Here is a 9,183-nt window from a genome sequence, read left to right as displayed (position 1 = left end):
GGTGCAATGTTGCATCAGCTGATAAGAGACCCTTACTAATGTGTACTGTCTGCTCCCGGTGGAGGAGCTGGATGAGGTTAATATCGATCGGTGATGATGAGGCCCAGAGGGGTGTCTGCCTGCCTGTGTCCGTCTGTCTGGGTGTGTGTGGGTTTGTCTGTCTGTCTGTCTGTCTGTCTGTCTGTCTGTCTGTGTGTGAGCATGACACACAAACATAACCACTGATTGTCAACAGGACAGGAGAGCTCATGAGGTTCTTTTGAGGCTACCGTGATTTATTGATGTTATCCTCTATTGTTCTCATCCGCTACCCTGCTCAATAGGTTACTAGCTGCCCTGTCAGGGTAGGTGACTTACTAGCCCAAGAGGAGAGTGTGCAGTGCAGATCACATCAGATCCCTCTCTATGTCTGTGTAAGGGCACTTTGTGTGTGTGTGTGCGCGTGTGTGTCACATTCTCCTCTATACAGTATGTGCATTCGCGTGTATGTGAGAGAACGTGTGTGCGCGCGTGTCATGCTCTCCTCTCTCAAACCTGCCCTCTCTCAATTCCACACCAGAATGGGTACCAGGCCCGAGTAGTTTAAGGGCCACTTACCTTTTTAGCTGACCAAATGTCAATGTCTGTTACCCATGGACTTTTGGAGTGTAGAAAGCTTGTGTTTTCATACAGTTCAGTTATGTGGAGATGACTCTCACCTCACGCTCACAGCGTGTGTGTGTGGCTAGCTTGAGCAAATTATTTAATTCTGTTATCATCGTGATTGATGTCCTAAAACTTTAGGAGTACAGAGAGCATGATGTCTTTAGGCTCTGCTCCTTCAGCTAAAACAGGTTAGAGGACTACTAAGACATTTGATCTTTCTTGAATTGCAGTGGCTGGCATTTTCTGGATTGTTTTGCAAGGCAGAGGTCCTGGGTTTGAGCAATCGGTATCAGCTGAATCAGGAGGAAGTGTTACTTGCTAAGCCTTTACACCACCAGCAGTGTTAGGTCAGGACACATGCCTGAGACAGTCTGTCTCACCCTAACGCCATCTCCCTACACACGCACAAACACAATACACACATCCCCTGGGCTTTGTCAAGAGGCTCTGTTGTCAAACTCACTGGATGCCTCCTTGGAGAGAGAGCATGTAAGAGAGAGCACCTCTTTAAGATCAGACTGAGAGGGCTGTGTGAGAACAAAGCGGGGAAACGCTGCGTTGTGCATCACATCAAAGTCCAGGATTTAAGAGGATCAGCCACAGACAGACTTCCAGTACAGGTAAGGAGTCCTCAGGTAAACCCTGTGTGTGTGTGTGTGTGTGTGTGTGTGTGTGTGTGTGTGTGTGCATGTGCGTGTGCGCGTGCGTGTGTCAGTGCAGTGCAGTGCAGTTTAGTCTGAGGGAGCTGACACTGTCACTCTCCCCTGGCATGCACAAGTTTAACAGCACCGCTCACTAACCTCCACTGGGAGTGAACTCACACAAACAAGCTTGTCACTGGGGAGAATCTTTGGGTGAGGATTTTATCTTGTCCACACGTTCTGCTTTGTATCACACTAGGCCTGCTACAGCTAGTTGGGTAACATTCTTCTTTACTAAATACCAGCAATTTTGATACGTAAAGAGTCATGTTATACAGTATATAGCCTACTTATAATACATTCTAAATCATGTAGGATAATATAACACATTAGATCTGGGAAAAGATAATATAAAGAAAAAAACATGCAAAAACAACATTTTTGTTTGTTTTACCTTTGAAAAACAAGAGAACGGTCATAATGTACTATTCCAGGTTAGGTGCAATTTCAGTTTTGTATGCGCAAAGTGTATGCACAAAGTGTATGCAGTGTATGCTCAAAGTGTATGCAGTGTATGCGCAAAGTGTATGCAGTGTATGCGCAAAGTGTATGCAGTGTATGCGCAAAGAACCATTGATCCAATGAACCATTGCATTTCTGTTCAAAATGTCGTATCAAGTCTGCCCAAATGTACCTAATTGGTTTATAGATACATTTTCAAGTTCATAACTGTGCACTCTCCTCAAACAACAGCATGGTATTCTTTCACTGTAATAGCTACCCCCGCGGGGGGGACACCGATCCTGTAGAGAATGTGAAGTGTTGATGCTGGTTCTACTAATAGCACTGTTTAGGACATCATACTATTACACTTTTGCTATTCATATTACTACTATTTTCAATTAGCAGAGAGCCAACCAGACAGAAATACCCTTTTCACACGACCATGCCAACTTGAACCTTACTGTGCTGGCTCTGATATTTTCTTTTCACATTGTCCTTTTCAGCACAGGTCCAGAAGATATTGTGGAAGTGAAACCAGGAAAGATTGGCTCTGCTTGATTCAGCACAGCTCAGTAGTATGAAAAAGGTCAGTGTGCCACCAGAGGCTGTCCCTTGAGTCTGGTATTTAACAGGAAATGTTGTACTAAGACCTGGGGCCATTTATTTAACCTTTATTTATAAAGGGAATCCCTAATGAGTCCAGGGTCTCTCTTTCAATGGTGTCCTATGTTTCAACAATCCAAACAGATAACATTAAATACAGAGCAGAAATTATAAAATAAAATAAGATTTGATTTGATATACCGAGAAAAATGATTTGATTTATATAATAATATATTCCATTTAGCTGAAGCTTTTATCCAAAGTGACATAGTCATGCTTGCATACATTTTGCATATGGGTAGTCCTGGGAATCAAACCCACAAGCATGGATTTTACAAGTGAACTTTTTTGTCCAGTGTTTTTTTTTTTTTTGCGATTCCACTTGATCATGAGAAACTTACCCCACCATCAATAGACTTCCTCATGCTCGTTCTGCAGTATCGGTATCATGTGTTAAAACATGAACAAAGGCTCCAAAAACACCAAAATATGTGATGCAGGTCTTTGGATGTTGTACTCATGAAATTATGTAATTCCGAACTTTATCTGCAACATTATATTACATTTTGTTGGACTCAAGAGATACTTTTCCATGCACGTGCTTTCTATCAGCACAATGAAAACAAGAAAGCATGCGCATGCTCACACACAGGAAAGTATTGCTCGAGTCCAACAAAAATGGAATATAATGTTGCGGATGATGTTCAGAATGACACAATTTTGTGTGTACAACATCATAGCAGCCTTTGGATCATAGCAGCCTTTCTCTCCTCACCGCCCCATAGGTCCATCAGTAATTGAAGTGTATTTTTTTCTCTCTGTGTGGAGAGACATTGGATTCATGCAAGGCACAGTCTACTGCTTCAATTGACTATTGATCGTAACCGAACTCCTACATTGACTGGCTGTATGTGTAACTTTTAGGCTGGATCCTAAATGACACCCTACATCAAATCAAATTTTATTGGTCACATACACATGGTTAGCAGTGGTTAATGCGAGTGTAGTGAAATGCTTGTGCTTCTAGTTCCGACAGTGCAGTAATATCTAACAAGTAATCTAACAATTCCCCAACAACTACCTAATACACACAAATCTAAAGGGGTGAAAGAGAATATGTACATATAAATAAACATATGGATGAGCGATGGCCGAGAGGCATAGGCAAGGTGCCATAGATGGTATAAAATACATTATATACATGTGATATGAGTAATGTAAGATATGTAAACATTATTCAAGTGGCATTATTTAAAGTAGCATTGTTTAAAGTGGCTAGTGATCCATTTATTAAAGTGTCCAGTGATTGGGTCTCAATTTAGGCAGCAGCCTTTCTGAGTTAGTGATTGCTGTTTAGCAGTCTGATGGCCTTGAGATAGAAGCTGTTTCTCAATCTCTCGTTCCCATCTTTGATGCACATGTACTGACCTCGCCTTCTGGATGGTAGCGGTGTGAACATGCAATGGCTCGGGTGGTTGTTGTCGTTGATGATCTTTTTGGCCTTCCTGTGACATCGGGTGCTGTAGGTGTCATGGAGGGCAGGTAGTTTGCCCCCGGTGATGCGTTGTGCAGACCCCACCACCCTCTGCAGAGCCTTGCGGTTGAGGGCGGTGCAGTTGCCGTACCAGGTTGTGATACAGCCCAACAGGATGCTCTCGATTGTGCATCTGTAAAAGTTTGTCAGGGTTTTGGGTGACAAGCCAAATTTCTTCAGCCTCCTGAGATGAAGAGGCGCTGTTGCGCCTTCTTCACCACACTGTCTGTGTGAGTGGACCATTTCAGTTTGTCTGTGATGTGTATGCCTAGGAGCTTAAAACTTTCCACCTCCACTGCTGTCCCTTCGATGTGGATAGGGGGGTGCTCTCTCTGCTGTTTCCTGAAGTCCACGATCATCTCCTTAGTTTTTGTTGGCATTGAGTGATATGTTCTTTTCCTGACACCACACTCTGAGGGCTCTTACCTCCTCCTCCGGTGTCTCGTCGTTGTTGGTAAACAAGCCCACTACTGTTGTGTCATCTGCAAACTTGATGATTGAGTTGGAGGTGTGCATGGCCACGCCATCGTGGGTGAACAGGGAGTACAGGAGAGAGCTGAGCACACACCCTTGTGGGACTCCAGTGTTGACGGTCAGCAAAGTGGAGATGTTGTTTCCTACCTTCACCACCTGGGGGCGGCTTGTCAAAAAGTCCAGGACCCAATTGCACAGGGTGAGGTTGAAACAAAGGGCCTTCAGCTTGATGATGAGCTTGGAGGGTAATATGGTGTTGAATGCTGAGCTGTAGTCAATGAACAGCATTCTTACATAGGTATTCCTCTTGTCCAGATGGGATAGGGAATTGTTGGCGATTGCATCGTCTGTGGGCCTGTTGGGGCGGTATACAAAATGAAGTGGGTCTAGGGTGGCAGGTAAGGTGCAGGTTTTATGATCATTGCCGAGTCTCTCAAAGCACTTCATGATGACAGAAGTGAGTGCTACGGGGCGGGGCGGTAGTCATTTAGTTCAGTTATCTATGCCTTCTTGGGTACAGGAACAATGGTGGCCATCTTGACGCATGTGGGGACAGCAGACCGGAATTGGGAGCGATTTAATATATCCCTAAACACACCAGCCAGCCAGTCTGCGCATGCTCTGAGGGCGTGGCTAGAGATGCCGTCTGGGCCAGTAGCCTTGCGAGGGTTAACACGTTTAAATGTTTTACTCACGTTGACCACGGAGAAGGAGAGGGGTGGGGGCGCAGTCTTTGTTAGTGGGCCGCGACGGTGGCACTGTATTATCCTCAAAGTGGGCAAAGAAGGTGTTTAGTTTGTCTGGAAGCGTGACGTCGGTGTCCATGACGTGGCTGGTTTTCTTTCTGTAGTCAATGATTTCATGTAGACCCTGCCACATACATCTTGTGTCTGAGCCGTTGAATTGCAACTCCACTTTGTCCCTGTACCGGCATTTCGCTTGTTTGATTGCCTTGTGGAGGGAATAACTACACTGTTTATATTCAGCCATATTCCCAGACCGTTTTCCATGGTTAAATGCGGTTGTTCGAGCTTTCAGTTTTGTGCGAATGCAGCCATCCATCCACGGTTCGTGGTTAGGATAGGTTTTAATAGTCACAGTGGGTACAACATCTCCAATGCACTTCTTTATAAACTCACTCACCGATACAGCGTATAGATGTTGTTATCTGAGACTGACCGGAACATGGTGCACTACTTTTGTAGATACTGTAGGTGAAAATCCACTTCCTCTGAGGATGACAGAGAATTAGTGTAGGGGTCATTGACCCTAATATGATATACCATCTGACTCCATTATCATATGAATGCTATATGCCCATAATCATATCAGGTGGATATAGCCAAGGTTGCGAGCCTTGCATCACCAATCGGAATACTATATGTTGCACGTGTCTAGGTTTACCATTATGCAATTATTAAGAGACTAAGGAACAAGGAGCTAATATCTTGCAATCGATGTGCTCACATTCAATGATTGAGTTAACTTTAGCTCAGAGATGCACAGTTAAAGACCAAGCATATATGCTATGTGTATTGTGAATAACATTTCCCATTAGACATTTCAAGGACTGTTACTCAGGAATGTGAGGGCTACAGTTCGTACCTATTTAAAAGTAATCCGATTTATTAGTTACGCAACAAGAATGCAATTAGCAAATGGTACATACCAGAAATCTTCACGATTAAAAGTATACAAAATATTCTAACTTTTAACGGCATAGAAAATTCACCACTAAGACGTACATCAGGAGATCGGTTTACCAATGACTCCATGATCAAAGTTTATACCCAGCTTTTATTCTTCCATGAGCTTCAAATCCCTGTATCTCCCATCGTCTAATTAACGTCACTTTGCATGGCCCAAAACAATAAAACAAAAGGCATCAAACTTTACATACATTCCCTGATCTAATCACCACACCTCAAAACTGTACGATAAGAGCGAAACCCTGCGTCGCTCCTCTTTGAACTATCCACTGTCCGACGAACAGAATAACACAGTTTCTCTGGAACAATAAATCTATAGCACTTACAGTACAATGAAACATATCAAAATGCATAGTTCTTTATGAACTCCTGAAACAATCCAAACATTACAATTTCATTCACACAGTAACATTCATTTTGTTGATTCAAGTTCCATTAGTCTTCACACCTCTCCTGGCATCAGTGACCCCAGGGCGTCTGTGGGAATATATAGATGGTCAGCCATCATCATGCTGGTCCTCTGTGCCAGCAAGTTCTCTAGATGCATCTTCATCACTGGCCTTCATCATTGTTCACATTGATTCACTCTCTGTTTTCAACTACACTTTTGACCAAAGGTACTGCACGAGGGAATAAGGTGCCATTTGGAACACAATGTGTTTGTTTGTATGTATTAATGTGACTGTATAAGTTCAATCACAGATGAAGAAAGATTAATCTAGCGTTGTTTATGCCCTCCATCTTGATAGTACTTTAATGGCATTACAGGTAGTTAACAGTTATTAAGGGGTGATGAACCAACCAGGATTTGTGTCTCACTGTCAGTCATAGATGAGAGGATTTATTGCCAGCTTCTTTCGGTCTCTTTCATTCATTCTCTTTCTCTCCCCCTCCTGTTTCTCTTTCCCCCTCCTAACTCTCGTTCTCGTTCTCTCTCTCTTTCCCACTCTCTCTTTCCAAGTTAACACGAGACTGAACTGAGGTAATATCATTGCCACAAATGGAAATCCACAACAAACCACAATCCATTAATGCAATCTCAATTCTCATCTGATCTGTTATAGTGTTTACATTATACAATAAAGTCTTAGGGGCCGATTCCGATTTAGGAATTGACTCCTTTCCTATGCACGCCTCTCCTACACACGTCACAGTATTTGCTATTCAGACTTACCTTGTTGAGGTGTGGCTCCCTTGCACGCTCTGAATGCATTTCATTCAATGACTGAAAACCCTTCCACTTAGTGACCAACACATTTTCTCGTGGAGTTTTCATTCAATAGGGTTTTCATTCAATAGGGTTTTCAGTAGATTTATCTTAAGCCATCCCTTTAAATACGCTGTACCTTTAAGTTTGAATTTTGTCTACAGACTCACTAGAATGTATATCGAGAAAACGGGTTCAGAGTATTTGGGATCAATTAAAGAAAGCCATCTAAATATATGCATATTAGTCTTCGTTTCAGCACCAATTGATAGATACAAAAATACTCTGATCTTATAGATTATTTTGTTTAGGAAAGTATTTATGAAACATAAAAAAACAGGTTTGGAGAGCCTTTAAATCAAATCAAATGTTATTTGTCACATGCTCCGAATACAACAGGTGTATACTTTACTGTGAACATGCTTACTTACAAGCTCTTAACCAACAATGCAGTTCAAGAAATAGTTAAGAAATATTTACTAAATAAAAAAATAAGAGTAACCAAGAAAATTACACAACGAGGCTATATACAGGTGGTACCGGGTGGTACCAAGTCAATGTGCGGGGGTACAGGTTAGTTGAGGTAATTTGTAAAGTGACTATGCATAGATAATAAACAGTAGCAGAGTAGCAGTGTAAAAACAAAGGTGGGGTCAATTTATATAGTCTAGGTGGCCATTTGATTAATTGTTCAGCAGTCTTGTGGCTTGGGGGTAGAAGCTGTTAAGGAGCCTTTTGGTCCTAGAGTTGGCGCTCCGGTACCGCTTGCCGTGCGGTAGCAGAGAGAACAGTCTATGACTTGGGTGACTGGAGTCTTTGACAATTTCCTCTGACACCGCCTAGTATATACAGTGGTTTGCGAAAGTATTCACCCCCTTGGCATTTTTCCGATTTTGTTGCCTTACAACCTGGAATTAAAATAGATTGTATCATTTGATTTGACATAACATGCCTACCACTTTGAAGATACAAAATATTTTTTTATTGTGAAACAAACAAGAAATAACACAAAAAACAGAACTTGAACAGAACCCCCCCCCCCCCCCCCCCCCCCCCGCCCCTATAAGCTTGGCACATCTAGCCGCTGGGAGTTATGCCCATTCTTCAAGGCAAAACTGCTGCAGCTCCTTCAAGTTGGATGGGTTCCGCTGATGTACAGCAATATTTAAGTCAAACCACAGATTCTCAATTGGATTGAAGTCTGGGCTTTGACTAGGCCATTCCAAGACATTTAAATGTTTCCCCTTAAACCACTCAAGTGTTATGCTTAGGGTCTTTGTCCTGCTGGAAGGTGAACCGCTGGAAGACTGAAACAGGTTTTCCTCAAGAATTTCCCTGTATTTAGCTCCATCCATCATTCCTTCAATTCTGACTGGTTTCCCAGTCCCTGCCTTTGAAAAACATCCCCACAGCATGATGCTGTGGGGATGTGTTCTTAGGGTGATGAAGGGTGATGAATGGTGTTCTTAGGGTGATGAAAGGTGTTGGGTTTGTGTCAGACATAGCGTTTTCCTTGATGGCCAAAAAGCTCAATTGTAGTCTCATCTGACCAGAGTACCTTCTTCCATATGTTTGGGGAGTCTCCCACATGCATTTTGGCGAACACCAAACTTGCTTATTTTTTTCTTTCGGCAATGGGTTTTTTCTGGCCACTCTTCCGTAAAGCCCAGCTCTGTGGAGTGTACGGCTTAAAGTGGTCCTTTGGACAGATACTCCAATCTCTGCTGTGGAGCTTTGCAGCTCCTTCAGGGTTATCTTTAGTCTCTTTGTTGCCTCTCTGATTAATGCCCTCCTTGCCTGGGTGTGAGTTTTGGTGGGCGGACCTCTCTTTGCAGGTTTGTTGTGGTGCCATATACAGGTTGTAAT

Source organism: Oncorhynchus mykiss, chromosome 12 (genome assembly GCF_013265735.2).
Source record: "Oncorhynchus mykiss isolate Arlee chromosome 12, USDA_OmykA_1.1, whole genome shotgun sequence".
Classification (NCBI taxonomy): domain Eukaryota; kingdom Metazoa; phylum Chordata; class Actinopteri; order Salmoniformes; family Salmonidae; genus Oncorhynchus; species Oncorhynchus mykiss.
The sequence above is the reverse complement of the archived record's forward strand: the minus strand, read 5'-3'. Positions refer to the sequence as shown.